Raw genomic sequence first — 17,055 nt, forward strand, 5'->3', positions numbered from 1 at the left:
AGACACAGCCGCAACGATCTTCCTGAAGACGTTGCTGAGGACATGACCAAGGCCCTCTTGAACGAGAGCTTGGCAGACTGCGGGAGGACCGGTTTAAGTCCCTTCTGCAAGACCAACCCGGCCCCAGCGGTAAGCCGTTGATCTGAACATCTTATTTTCTTCTGTAGATAGCTTTCATCTGAACCTTAAGAAATCGTCATTGTATTTTTCAGGCAGATGACAAATTCTGGAAGGTCAAATATGACCATGAGGCGGCCAAGAAGGCCAGGAAGGCTAAGAAAGCCGCCAAGAGAGCCGCTCCCTGCAAGAAGGGAAGTAGGCCTACTGCTTCAGAGCTGCTGCAACTAAGCGACAGCTCCGAGTCAGAGGTAACCCCTGAGCCTGTAAGCACTTGTTGTATTTGTTGTTTATTTCTGTCCACCTTATCAATACTGTTCATCAACAGGATGACACCGGAGCAAGTAACCCGGTGGTTGAAGAGGTAATGACACTTTCCTCCGACTCGGAGCCCTTGCCAAGGCTGAAAGTCCGAAGGGTAACCCGGAAAGTAAGATTTTCACATCCTTTAGCTTATCAAGATCCTCAATTTCTTTTGAAGCAACAGATTCATGAGAGCCGGCGGCACACCCGGACCAACAAGGACGCTGGCCTCTCCTCCGGTTTACCTGACGCGTCGAGGAAACGCCGGACCGAGGTTATCTCCCACTTGTACCCTTTTCATCCTTTGGCGGGTGTTATACGTCAACCGCTCAATTCTTCCGATTCAAACTATCAGGAAACCTCACCCTCCTCTGGTGACTCGATGCAATCAAACCTGTCGGCCTTCAAGACCGTACCCGGGTAATGATGATCATCTCTTGTTGTGCTTATCTTTACTCATGCTTTTGTACTAACCTTTTTGTACTTTCAGTGCCCAGGCAAAGCTCAGCAAGAGGGCGAAAAAGAGCAAGCCGGTCGAAGAGCCGGACTTGCCTGAACCGGAGGTTGTAGCTCAAGAACCGCCAGTTGCCTCTGCTCCTGCAGCCGCCGCTCCAACTGATAAGCCAATCGCAGAAACTTCTGCTAACCCGGAGACCTCCAGCCTGGCTCAACCAGCCGATGACCCGGACGTGGTAATCACCCGGACGGAGTTTGTTGAGCCAGGGAGACCCACTGCGCTGGCCAAGTGCTCTGCCAAGGAAGAGCTGCTAGAGCGACGTCGGGCCAATCTAGACCTCACCGACTATGCCAATCTGAGCATCGGAGAGATCGTCTCCGGCTATGTCAGTCAGGTGCACAAGAGCCGGGATTTAGAGATCGACATGGTGAATCAGATTCAGCAGAAGTCTGAGGTACCACTCTTCTTGCTTACTGCATAGTTATCTTGTTATCTTTACCATACTCTAGCCCCCAAGTCTACTACTTATGATTGAATATGTTGTAGACTTATTTTCCGGCTTACTCGCATGAACCGGTAATCTATAAAGAGAAATGTTCGATATGCATTAGCCCCCAAGTGCCAAGTGTCTTTGCTTGGAAAGTGCTTGGGACTTTAAAATTGCACAATAACTGTTCATACTATAACCCGGAAATTATGCAGGCTGCTTCCAAGAAGTTTGAGGCTGACATCTCCGATCTGAAGACCCGCCTGAGGACACAAGAAACTGAGACCCGGAAGGCCAACGCCAAATTTGTGTCCAGTATTGCTGCTCAAGAGAAGCTGAAAAAGGACTTTGAAGTTGAACGGAAGGGTTGGGCCGAAGAGAAGGATACTCTGGTGAGCCGGGCCGAACAGGCGGAGAAGGCTCTGACAAAGAAAACCACCGAGCTCTCCGGCTTAAAGCGCCATGTGTCCCAGATGGTTGCCGCGATCTTCGGTAAGTCATGCCACCGGCTCTCGTCCAGTTTATAATCTTTATATCTCATAACCCACCATTGCCAGCGGCTTATCTTACTCTGTTAAACAGGTCCCAGAAGAGCCAACCTCAACCAAAGTGTACTGACCAAGTTGAAGGCCGTGTACACCCTGGTGGAGCAACTCTACACCGGGTCACAGCGCGCCTTGGCCGTGGTGGCCCTATCCAATGAGGTACCGACTCACCTGGCGGAAGTTCTTCGCCGGCTTGCCGTTCTTCCTCAACGTGTCCAAGAGCTGCGATGGGCCTCTGCAAGAGCCGATGCCATAGCTGCTCTGAGCCAGGCCAAGGCGTTCCTTCCAGAACTAGACCCGGCGGACATTGCCCTTGGCTACCCCAGCTTGAAGGAAGACGGCACCCCTTCGACCAAAAGGACTTTGCAGCCTGCGTGAAGATCGTACGCCCGGTGGCCACTCTGATTGGAAATGACACTGATCTGACCAAGTACCAGCCGGGTTACGATGCGGAGAATCAGAGGATCCCCACTCCGCGTTATGAAGCCATCAGCTTAGTCCCACCGACTTGTAAGCACACCTTTGCCCCGGAAATTGACCCGGCCGGGTTAATTGACGAGGAAGCTCGATTTGAAGCTCTGAGCGGCATTGACTGGAAATCATCAACTTTCTAGGTCTTGGGAACAGTCGGAGGAGCGGAGAGGGATGAGCCGGAAGCTTCAACCCAGCAAGCATCTTAACTCTGTAGGCGGCTTATTTAAACAATGCTTCACCCTTTTGGACTCGATGAGTCTTGTAATAGAATAGGACCAACACTTTAACTTTGCCGTGCCATCGTGCACGCGTTGAATGCTGAATTCCATTGAAGTTGCTTCCTTATATTTCTCCGGGTCATAGTTGATCATTCATGTTCCTTAAGCTTAAATAGTTGTCTTTAACTATCCTGCATAGAAAGACAAATCACAAGTCTCTAGGCGGCTTACCGCGCGGAGAATCATAGTCTTATGCATATAACCCGGAATATGAATCACAAAAGACTGGTCCTCAATTATGTCCTTGATATAACCGTAACAACACACTTACCAGCCTGCAAGCACACTTCTGGCTTAGATAACCCGGGTAATAAGGTTGGTACCTCAATTCCGGTTTACCAGTCTTAATAACGCCGATTGTGTTCGACTAGTACTGTAAATCAAAGTTAAGCCGGCAAAGTGAGACCCGCCGTGCATACTTGAAATAATCAGAAGAACTCGCTATAAATCAGAAAAACTTAGGGGCTTCCGGTTCGAATACGACCAGAGACCCGTCCCAAAGGGGTTATGCTAGGATTCGAATGCGATCATATAGCCCCCAGTGGGTGTGGCGATGCCAATCAAGAGCGTACCGACAGCTATGTTCTCTTTGGTTCGAATACGACCCATGTTTGAACAGGAAGCCCCCAAATGACCTTAAGAATTGTTTAACGACGCTGATTCGAATACGATCCACGTCGGTTCCCAAAGGGGGTTGAACTGTGATTCAGATATGATCAAAGAAAACTCCCCAATGAGCTCGGCACTTTGCTAATCAAATGGGTATCGACAGCTATGTTCTCTTTGGTTCGAATACGACCTATGTTTGAACAGGAAGCCCCCAAGTGACTATATTGCATATGGCTAGATCCGAATACGATCATAAACCGGATCCCCCTTCAAGTTATCATGTGATCTTGCAATGAAAACAACACGTTCACCTTTGGAGGAGAAAAAAGGACAGAGGTCCTGCTTTATTGCTTATCATAATATATACATGGCTTAGAGAAATATGTACATTATGAGAGCCGGTGGCTCAAGTGTAATAAGGCCGAAGCTGAGCTATGTTCCACGGCCGACGGGTCTCTTCCTCCGACTTACGTGAATCTTTGTGCTCCCGAATGTCAATGAGGTAATATGACCCATTGTGCAAATTCTTGCTGACCACAAAGGGCCCTTCCCAAGGCGGGGATAGCTTGTGCGCATCTGTTTGATCTTGGATGAGCCGGAGCACCAGATCGCCTTCCTGGAAGACCCGGGATTTAACCCGGCGACTATGATAACGGCGCAGGTCTTGTTGGTAAATCGTTGAGCGAGCTGCTGCCACATCACGCTGTTCGTCCAACAAGTCAAGAGCATCTTGGCGCGCCTGTTCATTATCCACCTCCACATAAGCCGCCACTCGAGGTGAGTCATGACAGATGTCACTGGGGAGAACTGCTTCCGCTCCATAAATCATGAAGAAAGGCGTGAAACCTGTAGACCTGTTAGGAGTAGTGTTGATGCTCCACAACACGGAGGGTAACTCCTCCACCCAACAACCCGGCGTCCGTTGTAAAGGGACCAAAAGCCGGGGTTTGATGCCTTTCAGAATCTCCTGATTAGCCCTCTCAGCCTGATCATTGGATTGAGGATGAGCCACTGATGAAACATCAAGTCGAATATGCTCTCATTGACAAAACTCCTCCATGGCGCCTTTGGATAGATTGGTACCATTGTCAGTTATAATGCTGTGTGGAAAGCCAAAACGAAATATCACCTTTTTCATAAACTGAACTACCGTGGCTGCCTCACACTTGCTAACTGGCTCCACTTCAACCCACTTGGTAAATTTGTCAACTGCCACCAAGAGGTGGGTCTTCTTATCCTTGGACCTTTTAAAAGGCCCGACCATATCAAGCCCCCAGACCGCAAAGGGCCAAGTAATTGGGATCATCCTCAGCTCCTGAGCCGGCACATGAGCCCGTCGCGAGAACCTTTGGCAACCATCACATTTACTGACCAAGTCCTCCGCATCAGCATGAGCCGTCAGCCAATAAAAACCATGACGAAAAGCCTTGGCCACAAGAGACTTTGAGCCGGCGTGATGGCCACAATCCCCTTCATGAATCTCACGCAAGATCTCTTGACCTTCCTCAGGCGAGACACAACGCTGGAACGCTCCCGTAACACTGCGGCGATGCAACTCACCATTGATAACAACCATTGACTTAGACCGCCGGGTTATTTGTCTGGCCAAAGTTTCATCCTCAGGCAAATCTCCCCGGGTCATGTAAGCCAGATAGGGCACTATCCAGTCCGGTATGATGTGGAGAGCCGCCACCAGTCGTGCCTCCGGGTCAGGGACAGCCAAGTCTTCCTCTATAGGCAACTTAACAGAAGGGTTATGCAGGACGTCCAGGAAAATATTAGGCGGCACCGGTTTTCGCTGAGAGCCCAGCCGGCTTAAAGCATCAGCCGCCTCGTTCTTCCTGCGATCGATGTGCTCTACTTGGTAACCCTGAAAGTGCCCAGCAATGGCATCAACTTCGCGGCGATAAGCCGCCATGAGAGGGTCCTTGGAGTCCCACTTTCCTGACACTTGTTGAGCCACCAAGTCTGAGTCGCCGAAGCACCTTACCCGGCTCAAGCTCATCTCCTTAGCCATCCGAAGACCGTGGAGCAAGGCCTCGTACTCAGCTGCATTGTTGGTGCAAGGAAACATCAATTGTAGCACGTAATGGAACTTGTCACCTTTAGGGGAAGCCAATACGACTCCAGTCCCCGAGCCCTCCAATTGCCTGGACCCATCGAAGTGAATAGTCCAATATGTGTTATCCGGCTTTTGTTCGGGCACTTGTAGCTCTGTCCAATCATTGATGAAATCCACCAAGGCCTGAGATTTAACAGCAGTGCGTGGCATGTATTTCAGACCATGAGGTCCGAGCTCTATAGCCCACTTAGCCACTCTCCCTGTGGCCTCTCTGTTTTGAATGATATCTCCAAGGGGGGCAGAACTGACCACAGTGATGGGGTGACCCTGGAAATAATGCTTAAGCTTCCGGCTTGCCATGAACACACCATAAACAAGTTTTTGCCAATGCGGATAGCGCTGCTTGGACTCAATGAGTACTTCGCTGACATAATAAACCGGCCACTGAACCGGATGCTCCTTACCCTCTTCCTTGCGCTCCACCACCACGGCCACACTGATGGCTCGTGTGTTAGCAGCCACATACAGCAATAAAGGCTCCTTGTCAACCGGAGCAGCAAGGACTGGGGGCTCGGCCAGCTGTCTCTTCAAATCCTCAAAAGCAGTATTAGCTGCATCATTCCAAACAAAGTCATCAGTTTTCTTCATGAACTGATATAATGGCATGGCCTTCTCCCCCAAACGGCTTATAAAATGGCTTAAAGCAGCGATACGACCCGCCAGGCGCTGGACGTCGTTTATACACGCCGGCTTAGCCAGGGAGGTGATGGACTTGATCTTCTCTGTGTTAGCTTCAATGCCTCTGTTAGAAACCAAGAAACCCAAGAGCTTGCCTGCAGGAACACCAAAAACACACTTGGCCGGGTTAAGCATCATCTTGTAGACCCGGAGATTATCAAAGGTTTCCCTCAGATCATCTATCAAGGTTTCCTCCTTCCTGGATTTAACCACAATATCATCCACATAAGCATGAACATTGCGCCCAATCTGGTTATGAAGACAGTTCTGCACGCAACGCTGATAAGTCGCCTGTGCACTCTTGAGTCCAAAGGGCATAGACACATAGCAGAAGGCTCCAAAAGGAGTGATGAACGCCGTCTTCTCCTGGTCCTTAACTGCCATTTTAATCTGGTGATATCCAGAATAAGCATCCAAGAAACTTAAGCGCTCACAACCCGCCGTAGCATCAATGATTTGATCAATACGGGGAAGGGCGAAAGGATCAGCCGGACACGCCTTGTTCAAGTCCGTGTAGTCCACACACATCCGCCAGGTGCCGTTCTTCTTGAGTACGAGCACCGGGTTAGCTAACCGCTCTGGGTGAAAGACTTCAACAATAAAACCGGCCGCCAAGAGCCGGGCCACCTCTTCACCAATAGCTTTCCGCCTCTCTTCATTAAACCGCCGAAGGAATTGCCTGACCGGCTTAAATTTCGGATCAACATTGAGAGTGTGCTCAGCGAGTTCTCTAGGTACACCTGGCATGTCAGAAGGTTTCCATGCAAAAATGTCTCTATTCTCACGGATGAACTCGATGAGCGCGCTTTCCTATTTTGGATCCAGATTGGCACTGATGCTAAACTGCTGAGATGAATCACCTGGAACGAAATCAACAAGTTTAGTCTCATCAGCCGACTTAAATTTCATTGCCGGCTCATGATCCGTAGTTGGCTTTTTCAGAGAGGTCATATCTGTTGGGTCAACATTGTCCTTGTAGAATTTTAACTCCTCTGTTGCACAAACAGATTCTGCATAAGCTGCATCGCCTTCCTCACACTCCAAGGCCACCTTCCGGCTGCCATGAACCGTAATGGTCCCATTGAGACCCGGCATCTTGAGCTGTAAATACACGTAACACGGCCGTGCCATGAACTTGGCATAAGCCGGCTGCCCGAATATGGCATGATACGGGCTTCTTATCTTGACCACCTCAAAGGTCAATTTTTCCACCCTGTAGTTGTGCTCGTCTCCAAAGGCCACTTCCAACTCGATCTTGCCGACTGGATAAGCCGACTTACCAGGTACCACACCATGGAAAATAGTGTTTGACTGGCTGAGGTTCTTATCAATCAACCCCATACGACGGAAAGTCTCATAATAAAGGATGTTGATGCTGCTGCCTCCATCCATGAGCACCTTAGTGAACTTATATCCTCCCACCTGAGGAGCCACCACCAAGGCTAAGTGACCCGGATTATCCACCCGGGGAGGGTGATCCTCCCTACTCCACACTATAGGCTGCTCAGACCACCGCAAGTAGCGTGGAACCGCCGGCTCAACAGCATTCACAGCCCTCTTATGAAGCTTCTGATCTCGCTTACACAGACTGGTGGTAAACACATGATACTGTCCACCGCTAAGCTGCTTTGGATTGGTCTGATAACCCCCCTGCTGCTGTTGATGACCCTGGCCAGACTGCTGATTAAAGCCCCCTTGACCGTTCTGAGGATTAGAATTTGAGCCGCCACTCGGGCCATGAAAACCGCCGGCGCCTGAGCCACCGCTCGGGCCATTGTTGCCGTTGAAGGCGTTGGAATTCTTAAAAGCCTTCATGATTGCACAATCCTTCCATAGATGAGTAGCTGGCCTCTCTCTAGAGCCATGCCTTGGACAGGGCTCATTCAACAGTTGCTCCAGCGTCGGGCCTGACCCGCCGGCTCGGGGAGGGGGCCTCCCTTTGCGTCTCTGGCTATTACCCTGTGAGCTGGCGTTGGCCACAAACTCTAGGCTGCCGTCGGCCTTACGCTTGCCACTTCCTTGGTTCCCCGGGTTATGCTGAGGACCCTTGCCAATGACGTTCTTCTTTCCCTTCCCTGTCCTTTCATCGTCTGAAGCGGGGTCCTTGGTACTATCAGAATCGGCGTACTTGACAAGAGCCGCCATCAACGTACCCATATCATTGCAGTCGCGCTTAAGCCGCCCGAGCTTCATTTTCAGGGGCAGAAAACGACAATTTTGCTCCAACATTAAGACTGCAGAACCGGCATCCATCTTATCCGATGAATGTATGATCTCTTTGACCCGGCGAACCCAATGTGTCGTAGACTCACCCTCCTGCTGTTTACAGTTAGTCAAATCCACTATTGACATAGACTGCCTACATGTGTCTTTGAAGTTTTGTATGAACCGGGCCTTTAGCTCAGCCCAAGACCCGATGGAATTCGGCGGTAGCGCTTTCAACCAAGTGCGGGCAGGCCCATCCAGCATCATGGTGAAGTATTTGGCCATCGCCGCTTCACTGACCTCCAGCAGTTCCATAGCCATCTCGTAACTTTCGATCCAGGCCCCGGGTTGTAAGTCAGCTGTGTAATTAGGCACCTTCCTAGGGCCTTTGAAATCTTTGGGTAGACGTTCATTGCGGAGAGCTGGCACTAAGCAAGGGACACCTCCAGTCCTCGCAGGGATACCCACGTCGACGGAAGTCGTCGGATAAGCCGGGGGGGTCTGGTAAGCCGTCAACTGAGGCACCTGCTCCGCCTCTTGCCGCGCTTTGTCTTGGTCTGCCGCGTGAAAGGCTCCGTTATGAGCCGGGCCATGGCCAGGGGGCGGGTCATGCCATCGGACATTACTTGAGCCGGTCGCTGAGACCATGTGTCTGCTATAACTCGGGCTCCGGCCTGGACAAGGGGTTGAGTGGATCCTGTCCCGGCTGTAAGAGTACGCCTCTTGCTGTGCCAGCGCTGTCTGAAGGAGTTCCCTAACCCGGCGGGTTTCAATAGCCGTCGGAGAGTCGCCGTCAATTGGGAGGGCCGCCAGCCGTGCTGCTGCGGCGACCATGTTCTCCAGCGGGTTAGCATAATGACCCGGTGGTATTGGCACATACTGAGGCGGGGCAGGGTTCGCCTGGGGAGGCCCCATCACTTGTGGCTGAACAGGGGTCCCAGACCCGGGCACTATGATCCCTGGCGGGTTACTAGACCCTGCACCTGGCGTGTTGAAGAGGTTTCGAGGATCGTAGACCGGAGGGAGTCGAGATTGGGCCTTTTGATGCCTCCTTCTCATGACCTCATTGGACGCGTTCTGATCCATCGTGAGCCGGAAGGACTGCGCCTGAATCAATTGAGTTTGGGCGTCGAGAGCAGCCCTCTCCGCAGCCATCCTGATCCCTTCCGCTGCCAGATCCTCCTTGGCTTTCACTAGATCTAACTTTAACTGCGCCACCCCCGCGTCATGCTGAGCTTGATCCGCCGGGTCAACCGCGGCGGTCAACAGGGCCGTCATCTTGTCCGTGAGATCCATCAGCACCTGAGCCGGCGAGGGCACCGGGTTTCCTGCCCCAGCAGCAGGGTTCTGAACAGGCTGCGCACCGGCCATGAAGATTCCGACCCGGCTCGGCGGCTCAAACGGGTCCGGAATACTGTCACCATCGGAACAACCCATGAGCCTACCATCTTGAAGTTGATACAACGAGTTTGATTCATCTGTGGATGACTTGCCGTCAGAGCCGGCGGCCGTCTCATCACTAGATCCAGATCTATCAGAGTGCCCTCCATGGACACATCCCACAAAAGCATGCCTCAAGGCAGGCAGGGCCCGGGCGGGTCGTGCGCGCTGAGCCGTCTCGATGAGATCGGTGCAGAGATCCGGCTCAGGGCCCGGCTCACCAATCTTGCCAATGAAAACATGAATTCCGCCGAAGGGGACCCGGTATCCGTACTCGATTGAGCCGGCGTCGGGGCCCCAGCCTGCATCGTCGATGTAGAGCTTGCCGCGACGACTCTTGGTCATCCGGCCCACAGCGTATCCCTTGAGCCCTTCGAAGCTGCCCTTCAAGAATTCAAATCCACCGTGCGCTGGCCCCACGGTGGGTGCCAACTGTCGTGGAATTGTCACGGCAGATGTCCTCAAGCTAGGACTTAGTCGTGGAGCCATCGCCGCTGGGAAGCTTGAAGGGGTTAAACGGGACAAGGAACACGAGGTTTTATACTGGTTCGGCCCCTTACGGTGAAGGTAAAAGCCTACGTCCAGTTGAGGTGGTATTGATTAGGGTTTCGATGACCAGGGAGCTTAACTGCTATGCCTGGCTCTCGATCAGATCTTTCTTGTCCCTAAATCGCTGCCGGGTCGCCCCTTTATATAGAGAGGTTGACGCCCAGCAGCTTCTGAGAGCCCCGGCCGGCTCATAAGAGTGTCTGGTTCGGACTCTCAACTATTCTTGCCTTACACTACAAGTTCTACCATAAGGACGGTTGTAACTACGGGCCTTAAGCCATCTCCGGGTCTTAAGCCCATCTTTGGCCCACCGTCTTCAAGCTTGGCACCGGGCTTCAAGCGACGACCCTTATGAGTAACCCGGCCCCACCGGGCGGGTGACTCTAAGGTTTATATCCTCAACAGTAGCCCCTCAATCCAACACCGAGTGAAGTCTTCCAAACTCCAACTCCACCTTCAACATGACTCCATGGTAGATGATTAGTCCACCCCCGCGCTTCATCGACTTCAAGCTCCGTGTATACACCACCTTGAATCAACCCCGCGCCATAGTCTTGCGAAGCCACATAAGCCCTCAGGGCCTGTGCCACGTGTTTCCACGCCCCAGAAGTCGGTCACCATCAGCATCACGCTCCTACGTTGTCATCGCCGATCCCACCACCGTCTTCTGTACCAACCGACATGTGTCGATCTGTCAGACTGACAAGTCTGACCCAGCCGAACTTTCTTGACTGCAACCATCTGCAACTCCTCATGGTCCTCATCGTCCGTCTGGCTTGACACCCCGCAACGCCTTTAAGCATCCTTGTTGTGCCAACAAAATTTTCAACTTTGTCTGCCATAACTCAAAGTTTTCAGTTCCGTTGAACGTCTCGACCTCAAACCTAATACCCGTTGGCTCCATGGTTCTTTATACAGCCAACCTGTGAAAAAAATACCGAGCACTCTTTCCGTGATCCCCAAGTACACCAAGTATACTAGTTGCAAATCCAACAATATAGCTTCTGGTCTTCACGTGGAGTATCTCCCTTGCACAACTTCAGATGCTAGGTTTGCTTGCCCAAGTCCTTGCCTTCCAACGATGGATGCTTTTCTTTTGAAGTGTGCCTTGATGTTTGCACGTCCGCGTCACGACCACGAGGAGAACGCCTCTCCTCCAGGGACTCGGTCCCTTTTTTTATTTCCAAACAAATCCACGGTATACCTGCATCTGTACGCACACGCCACGAGTCCTCCAGCCTGCTCTTGTGCAGCACCAGCGCGAGACGCGCTTCTCGCCAGCTTCGGACTTGCCCCCTGCTGCAGCCACATGGGCCACGCCTAGGCTCCCACTGCTGCACGCACCAGCCGCCAGCGATCCCGGCAAACCCTATTTGGCGCCTTTAGCGCCCGTTACAGGCGTTTCCGCAAACGGGCGCATACCCCCCCTCCGCGCTGGGCCGGCCCATCTGCTTCCTTTCTTCTGTTTTTTCTATTTTCCAAAACGCACAAAAAAAGAGACTAAGGTAACACTCGAACACACAACCTCCCGCTTAGAAGTAGTTCGCACAAGCCATCCCACCACCAATGCTCAGGTGATCATTGACATCTTTCCTTTCTATTGTTCTTTCTACTTTTCTTTTTTTTTCTTTAATTTACAACCTGGTTTGATGTTTTTTTTAATTCATGATTTTTTCTTAAAACTCGATGAACTTCTTATCAAATTCGATGATCCTTTTTCAAAATTGATAAACTTTTCTTCAAATTCGGTGAACTTTTTCCAAGTTTGATGAACTTCTCTTCAAATTTGATGAACTTTTTTGAAAACTCGATATGAACTTTTTTCAAAATTGATGAACTTTTTGGAAACTCAATGAACTTTTTTCAAACCCGATGAACCTTTTTCAAACCCGGTGAACTTTTTTAAAAATTGATGAACTTTTCTTCAAATTCGATGAACTTTTTTCAAGCTTGATGAACTTTTTTTCAACTCGGTGAACTTTTTTTAAAATTGATGAACTTTTCTTCAAATCCGATGAAATTTTTTCAAGTTAGATGAACTTTTTTTCAACTCGATGAACTCTTTTCAAACCCGGTGAACTTTTTTTAAAATTGATGAACTTTTCTTCAAATTCGATGAACTTTTTTCAAAAGCGTTGAACTTTTTTCAACATCGATGAACCTTTTTTTTAAGTATGTGAACTGTTCAAAAATGATGAACTTTTTCAAATTCACGATTTTTTCTAAATAATTTAAATTTTTAAGTGATCTAATGGTGGGTGTTGTACAATAAATAGCGCGACCGCGCTTGTTCTTATAAGGTTGGTGCTTTCTAGCAATCAAAAGTGTCTCGTTGCTGTAGTGGTTAGCGACGCTGGGACTCAAACTGAGTGACCCGAGTTCGAATGCTGGTGGAGTCAGATTTTTTCCGGGTTTTTTTTGCGCTACAGGTTCGCTGCATACTTCCTTCACGGGCCGGCCCAACAGAGCGCTCTAGTGTGCGCCAGGAAGCTGTTCGGGCACAATAGGCGCCGAACAGGAGCTCTCATCGATCCCACCAGCACGTACGCGCCGCTTGATGCTCGCCCGATCCATTCATCCGATCGATCACCGCACATCCCCGCGCGCGTGCCACTGTACGCGCATACGAGCCTTCCGTTGATCCGACGCCCTTTGCAACTCACCACCGCCGACGCATCCATCACGCGACTACTTCTTCATCCTCTAGATCAACCCGAATAACCACCTCGTAACCTAGCACATGATACCACTTGTTAGAATAAATTCGAAACATACCGTCAATCATCCGAGGACCAAAGCAATCACACAAACAAAACACCGAGATTTGTTAACGAGGTTCACCGATATGGCTACATCCCCGGGGCCTGACTACGGGCGCTCCTCCGGTGACACCATCACAATACCGCACACCGGCCACCCGGGTGCGGGCACATGTCGCCGGCTCCCCCTCGCGCGCCTGTGCTATTATGTTGGCATAGGTTACATCGTGTGTCTATCCTTACTATATATGAGAGGCCTAGGATACAAGTGTCCTACTAGGACACGACTCCATATCCTATATAAACACAATACTACTAAAAGTCCAACTGTAACCTACGTGTACATTATATTCGACACAACTCCAACACAAAACTTGAGGACTGAATATTTGGTCCTCAAACATGTATAAGAGAATCAGGTGAGATGATGAGGTCCAAATAAGGTTTGGCTGTCCGTTATGGCTTTTATATGATCACTATGGATCATGTGAAAAGGGCTCTTTGAGAAACAATAGATGTTTACCATTGTTGCATCCTTGCTCCTCTGTATGGCAATTTTATTCTGAAGTCCCAAAAGAAACCAAGTTTTTGTTCTCCTAATCTCTGTTTTTTTGCTACTTGCCTGCTTATTATTATACCAAACAATTTTATGATGTTTTTGTTTTTGAAAGCCAGAGGTGTTGGTCGTATTACTATTGGGCATACTTAGTTACACAATACCTTAAAGTATATTTGGGAGTGATTTTTTGGTATAATCTGGGGGTGATGGAATACCTTAAAGTGTCTACACAATCTGGGAGTGATTTCCCATATCTTAAAAGAATTTCTATCTCTCCCGATATATAACGCCGACACTAACCTCCAGATTCCTCATTATAATTGTATACCATTGATAAGTGAATTGAGTGACGTGCTCCTACTTATCCTTTTTCTGTTACTGTCCTATGTGTATCAAACTTGGCATAAATTATATCATAAAAAAATGTGTAGTCGGCATTAGGCTGGTGTAATGGGAAGTATCATATACTAGTATCATGCACATGATACTAGTGTATGATATTACATCCGTAGTGTATAAGTATCATAGAGTAGCACTATGATACGGTATTATAGATAGCCTTATTTATTGTCATGCATGACACATATTATTATAGTATTTATTATGATACGGTATCATAATATGATACTCAACCCTCTCTTTCTTCATTTAATTTTACGTCACCTCATCAAAATTATCTAGTTGGCATGCATGATACTAGTTATGATACTCCAGCCTTAATATTTGCTGGCAGTAAAAGACACTACTGAAGTTGGTGAGTCGCAACTCCAAGCGGTTTTTCCTGTGAGAGTTTCAGATGAGTGCTCTCGCTTGCCTGTGTGGCATTTGGTCAGTTCTACTAAACTGACAACCCGTTTGTTCGCATGAGTGAGCAGATACACAACACACACAGTGGTCAACAATTTTTACTAGGGCAGCACTAGGCATCAGACTACTGATGCCTTGCTTCCCATCAGACTAGTCCTGAGCCCTACGATAAGATCTGATCTGATTGATCTGACGTGGCTGCTCGCCCCTTCAAACTAGCCTGGGTAGTTAATTTTTCACGTATACAAAACTACCTTAAACGGCTTCCGCAAATCACGTGCTTATGTGGGCCACTAATTACGTGAGATAATTTGGTGAGATGCATTCTTGTTCCTTGGATTTAGGAAGCAATCTGCGGCATGCTTCCTTTCTTTTTTTGATGAATTGGAGGGGCATGCTTCCTAGGGAAGCGAAACTTGTAACCAACGTTATATAAATTTACATCAGATGCAACACAAAATAAAAAATATATGTTTCCGTACATTGAAGAATTTGCTTCTGTCGATGTATTTGAAATTATGCCCTGTGTAACCAACGTGATATTTTGTTTCATAAGCATCACGATATTGCATAGGCCGACTAGACGATTAGAGAATCGCTTCGAAACTGGCTTCATCAAGAAATAAAATTATTTCAAGAAGCATCACGATCTTGCTTCCATCAACTAAGCAAATACAGAACTGTTCCACACATGCTTCCATCAAAATAGAAAATATTCCATATGTTTCATAATCTTCACGATCTTTTTTTCATTAACTAGACACTTGCTTCCAAGGGACTACTATTTTGCTTCCATCGAAAAGAAAAATATTTTCAGCCATAACTACACATGGTTCATACAAATTATGAAATTGTTTGCAAAGAAAGAAAAAATTCTACTAGGCTCGACAGCCCCGGAGCCCCCGCGGTAACTAGCCACTCCGGCTACCACGTCCACTCTGGCTACCACGTCCACCCTTCGCGCCAAAAGAAAAATACATTGCTTCCAAAGTGTCAACCGAGAATATAATTTGCTTCCAAAAAAATATATCTTGCTTCCATGGCCAATGAGATTGCTTCCAAGACAAACGGGCATAATTACTGAAGCAGGAACGTAGATTGCTTCCAATTGTTTTCGCAAAATAACAGATTGGTTCTAACTGATGCATTTTTTGGTCCCAATGAGCCATAGAAGCATAGTTTGATATGTTGAAGCAGGAACAAAATAGTACCAAAGTATTGCCGAAATCGTCTAGTGAATGAAGAAAGCATGTGAGATACATGGAAGCATATTGCATATACAACAGAAACATGCCACATATGATACAGAAACACGCCCATCAAACTAAACCGAAGGAAGCACATACATCGTCACCGAAAAAATTAAATACATAGAACACTGGAGCATTGTATTTGTGAGCGCAGCATGATATCACCACTCTTGCATGCGTAGTCAATCAGTCGAGGAACTTGGTGCATCACTGACGGGAAGCATCAGAGACGATACCGACCTAAACAAGGGCATTGTGCAGAGGGATGTCTCGGAGGAGGAGCACATAACGAGGCAACGGTGTGTCGATGCCGTTGAGTCCACTAGGAGCAGCATGCAGGCATGTTGATTACTCAACGATGCTAGAGTAAGGCTAACACGCCGGCGAGATTGGATGAGCGACAGCCTCCCTGTCATGCTCCTCGTCCATCTTCTCTAATATTCAGATTAGGGAGATGAGATCTGTTGTTACGTTGGATTCAGATTGATACCAACGGCAAGCCGGTAGCACACTGCTTCAGCTTCATCTCCACAATCTTCGGCAAACACTACCATCAAAATAAAATTGAAAAAAATAATCACAACGAATCGCAGGAATGAATCAAAAATCAAATTGGCAACCCACAAACCTTGTACGACCTAATTAATAAATCAATACAATGCTGGACAACAACGACTGCTGGTGAAGAGCACCGTGGTCCCCTGCATCGACCACGATGCTCCGATGCTGTGGCAACAGGTGAGCGTAGCTTGAGGGAGAGAAGAATAACTGGCGACAGGGATCGACGGGGAGATGGGCTCGTTGGGCAAAGGTGTGACGCCCGGATAATCAAGCTACAGTAACCTCTGCTAATGATGCCACGTCACGTCGATTACTGTTGCTAATCTCGCGTTAGTTCAAAACCTATTCAAAATTCAAAATTCAAAAACAAGTCAAATAATTAAAGTTTTCAAAGGTCAAAACTAAAATATTCCAGGTGTGACAAATAATACCTAGATAATAATGGTGGAGAAACCAACATCCTTAAAAATGTTTGAATGTCCTAACATAAATAAAACAGTGGCAAAACAATTAATTAAATGCCTTTTATCATTTATAAAATATCAAACTATTTTAGTTAGGAGTGAAACTTTTTGTGGCAGTGGGTTAAACCATAACACTAAATTAGAAACTATTTTCCTAATTTATAAAACTAAGATAAATAGAAAAGAAAATAGAAAACTACTAAAAAAAAGAAAATGCAACAGAGAAAACAAACAGAAAAAAAAGAAAGAAAGGAGGAACCCCCCTCCCCCTACTGGGCCCTGGCCCAACTGGGCCTACCCCAGGCCCAGCCGGCCGGCCACCCCCCCACCACCGACACCTTATCCACTCCCCCCACTCCCCACTCGCCCTCCCCCACGTTCACTCCCCTCT

The sequence above is a fragment of the Triticum aestivum genome, chromosome 4D, assembly GCF_018294505.1.
Source record: "Triticum aestivum cultivar Chinese Spring chromosome 4D, IWGSC CS RefSeq v2.1, whole genome shotgun sequence".
In the NCBI taxonomy this organism is placed as follows: domain Eukaryota; kingdom Viridiplantae; phylum Streptophyta; class Magnoliopsida; order Poales; family Poaceae; genus Triticum; species Triticum aestivum.